Source organism: Rutidosis leptorrhynchoides, chromosome 2 (genome assembly GCF_046630445.1).
Source record: "Rutidosis leptorrhynchoides isolate AG116_Rl617_1_P2 chromosome 2, CSIRO_AGI_Rlap_v1, whole genome shotgun sequence".
In the NCBI taxonomy this organism is placed as follows: Eukaryota; Viridiplantae; Streptophyta; class Magnoliopsida; order Asterales; family Asteraceae; genus Rutidosis; species Rutidosis leptorrhynchoides.
Genome location: NC_092334.1, coordinates 588316936 through 588321338, shown reverse-complemented (window position 1 = coordinate 588321338; position 4403 = coordinate 588316936). Strand labels below are relative to the sequence as shown.

General features: G+C 30.8%; 1 non-coding gene across 1 annotated transcript; it reads right to left on the bottom strand.

Annotated features, from left to right (window-relative positions):
* Positions 1 to 3896: 3896 nt before the first annotated feature.
* Positions 3897 to 4003, bottom strand: LOC139894713 (small nucleolar RNA R71). Its single transcript, XR_011775199.1, has one exon. It is a non-coding gene; the product is annotated as a small nucleolar RNA R71 (small nucleolar RNA).
* Positions 4004 to 4403: the final 400 nt, after the last annotated feature.

Here is a 4403-nt window from a genome sequence, read left to right as displayed (position 1 = left end):
AATACAATCAAAGAGGTTCAAATTATTAATGAGAAACGTTTCAAAATTACAAGAGTACAAGACGCGAAACGCAAAATACAAGATATTAAATTGTACGCAAGGACGTTCGAAAAACCAGAACCGGGACCAAAGTCAACTCTCAACGCTCGACGCAACGGACTAAAAATTACAAGTCAACTATGCACATAAATATAATATAATATTTAAATAATTCTAATAATTATTTATATATTATATTTATTTATTAAATCCGTCGGCAGAATACAAACAACAACATGTGAGCTGGAAAAAGGGGCCATGCGATCGCATGGCCTGGAAGGCAAAAAGCCATGCGATCGCATGGCAGTAGGTGACAGCTCTGGTCCTATAAATTTCGCAGTTTTAAGCGATCTTTTAACATCTTTTTCTCTTCTCATTCATACGTAAAGATATATATATATATATTATATTATATTTTAATTTTAATTTTAATTTTAAATTCTAATAATAAGGGTATGTTAGCGAATGTTGTAAGGGTGTAAGTCGAAATTCTGTCCGTGTAACGCTACGCTATTTTTAATCACTGTAAGTTATGGTTAATGTTATTTTTAAATTAATGTCTCGTAGCTAAGTTATTATTATGCTTATTTAATGCCGAAGTAATCATGATGTTAGACTAAATATTAAAATTGGGTAATTGAGCTTTGTACCATAATTGGGGTTTGGATAAAAGAACGACACTTGTGGAAATTAGACTATGGGCTATTAATGGGTTTTATATTAACTAAACGATACCTCGTTAAATTAATATATAGACTTATAATTTGATGTATTTATATATAACCACATACGCTTGACTGGGTACGGTGGGCGGGATATCTATAAATACCAATAATTGTTCATTTTACCGGACACGGAACTTGATTAATAGTTAATAGACTTGTTGAAACAGGGGTGGATTACATTCAAGGGTAATTGGTGCAATTGTTAATAAAGTAATAAAATCTTGGTTTACACGCAGTCGATAACCTGGTGTATTTATTAAACAAAGTATTAAAACCTTGTTACAATTCAAATCCCCAATTAGTTGGAATATTTGACTTCGAGAATAAGAATAATTTGACGAAGACTTTCGCACTTTATATTTATGATTGATGGACTATTATGGACAAATCCGTATGGACATATCGAATAATCCAGGACAAAGGACAATTAACCCATGGGAATAAACTAAAATCAACACGTCAAACATCATGATTACGGAAGTTTAAATAAGCATAATTCCTTTATTTCATATTTAATTTCCTTTATTTTATATTTAATTGCACTTTTAATTATCGCACTTTTATTTATTGTCATTGTATTTAATCGCACTTTTAATTATCGTACCCTTTAATTGTCATACTTTTTATTTATCGCATTTTTATTTATCGCAATTTCATTATCGTTATTTACTTTACGCTTTAAATTAAGTTGTATTTATTTTTAGTATTTTACATTAGGTTTTAATTGCAACTAAAGTTTTAAAATCGACAAACCGGTCATTAAACGGTAAAAACCCCCCCTTTATAATAATAATATTACTTATATATATTTTTGTATTTTTACAATTATAAGTTAAAAATATAGCGTTAAGCTTGTTTAATTTTCCCTGTGGAACGAACCGGACTTACTAAAAACTACACTACTGTACGATTAGGTACACTGCCTATAAGTGTTGTAGCAAGATTTAAGTATATCCACTCTATAAATAAATAAATAACTTGTGTAAAATTGTATCGTATTTAATAGTATTTCCTTGCAAAAATAATATTATTTCCTAGTACATCTCGCACACATCAAGTATTTTTGGCGCCGCTGCCGGGGAAGCATTTTGCTTAAACGCCGGAAGCGTAACGCTATATATATAAAAAAAATTATTTATTTTTTGTTTACTTTTATAAAAATACGCTTTTGTAAAAATACGTTTTAAATATTCAAAAATATAAAAAGAAAAACAAAAAAAATTATATATTTTTAATAGTTTGTTAAATTTATAAGTTTTATAAATTTTCTCTATTTCTATTTTTAGTTTGTAAAAATATAAGTTTTATTTAATTCATATAAATACTTTTTATAAATATAAAAACAGCAAAACAGAAAAAAAAATAATAAAAACTCTCGGCCCGATTACTGTAGCAGCCCAAACCCTGGCCCGAAATCCTTATCCATGCGATCGCATGGATTTTTAACGTGAGGACCATGCGATCGCATGGCCCTGTCAGACACGCCAGACTTGACCTAAAAACAGCAATCATTACGGAGTATAATTATTAATTATTATTAATTATAACCCTAATTAGGGTTTAGATTATTTAATTATTTAGTTTAGTTTTTAATTAATTTGTTTTATTTAGTTTAATTAGTTTAATTAAATTATAAAATTAATAGTTTTATTAAATAAATAATATAAAAATAATATTTTTATAAAAATTGTACTTTTTACAACTTTAAATTTATTTTTATATTTTGTTTCTTTTTATTCATTTTAGGGTAATATTTGTATTTTTCGCTCGTATTTAGTTTTAAGACATAGTTTTTGCCATAGTTATTTTTATTTCTAGATTTTTAAGATTTGCAGTAAAATCACTTAAAGTGCTTTTTCTTTAGACTAAGATTTAGGTGCTTTAGAATTTTGCGACGCCGTTTTATATATTTTAGTACCTTTTTAAGTTATTGCCATTTGGGATATAGTTTTTCTGTTAAGCTTTAATATTTTTAGATGCAACTTTTAATTCTTAGTTTTTAGTTCCTTTTTAAGTTTCGACGCGCTACTTTCTTATTTTTATTTTTCGACGCCTATTATTTTTCGACCTTTTATTTTTCGACGTTTTTCGACGCGCTCTTTTTCTTTCTTATTTCTCGACGCTCTAGTTTTTAGGACTTAGATTTTTTCTATTTCTTATCTAAAATTTCTTTAAATTTAAACGAAAAATTATTTTAAGTGGTTAAATTGATAGACATCAAAATTTTCTGGTTCGTAGTAATAGTTGGATTTGTACGTGGACCGGGTTATTGGAGCCAAACAGTACTCAATTATATTGAGACTAAACGAATCCTGCCCCTCTGCTGCATCTTTTGGCTATTCGAAACGTAGGCAAAATCAGAAAAGTCTATTAATTGGATAACTTATATAATTTTTCTTTCTTTTTAAAAACTAATAGGATATTCAGTGAATGCACCGAGCAAAACGTTCACCACCTTTTGTACGTTCACCACCTGTAACCAGATCAAGACATCTAGCAAATATTGTCGCCGTTGATTTTTCTTTAGAATCATCATCCAGTCGACCAAGTACTCCAATTCAAATTTTCGATAATCCATTTTTTGAACCCGACCTCACAATTGAGAATCTGGAGAATTTTCAGGGACAATTCATAGATCCTGAACCATTAATCTTTCCTCCGGAACCACCAATCATTCAAACAGAGATTGTTGAGGAACCTACCATTAAATCAGAATCCTATAGTGATTCAGATTCAACAAATTCAATCATGAAAAATCTGGAACCTCTAAGTATGGAAGACCGAATGCGAGCTAAACGCACTGGCCAAGGTCATGCAATTACTCAACCTGACATTAATGCGCCAGATTATGAAATCAAGGGACAAATCCTACACATGGTAACTAATCAATGCTAATTTAGTGGTGCACCGAAGGAAGATCCAAATGAACATCTCCGTACCTTTAATAGGATCTGTACTCAATTTAAAATAAGAGAAGTGGAGGATGAACAGATATGTCTCATGTTATTTCCCTGGACTTTAAAGGGAGAAGCCAAAGATTGGTTAGAATCGTTACCTGAAGGAGCGATTGATACATGGGACGTTTTAGTTGAAAAATTTCTTAAACAATTCTTTCCTGCATCTAAAGCCGTGAGACTTCAAGGAGAAATTTTTACGTTCACACAAAAGCCAAATGAAACTTTATATGAAGCATGGACAAGATTTGAAAAGTTATTGAGAGGATGTCCGCAACATGGTTTAGACACCTGTCAAATAGTACAAATATTCTACCAAGGATGCGACATCACTACAAGAAAAGACATCGATATAGCAGCTGGTGGTTCCATTATGAAGAAAACCACAACTGATGCTTACAAAATTATTGATAACACTGCTTCCCACTCACATGAGTGGCACCAAGAAAAAGATATCGTTAGATCATCTAAAGCAGCTAGAGCCGATTCTAGCCATGACTTAGATTCCATTTCTGCAAAGATAGATGCTGTCGAGAGACGAATGGAAAAGATGACTAAGGATATACACTCAATACGAATTAGTTGTGAGCAGTGTGGAGGACCACATTTGACAAAAGATTGTCTCAGTATTGTACTAACAATGGAACAAAGAGAGAATGTTTCATACATAAACCAAAGGCCTGGA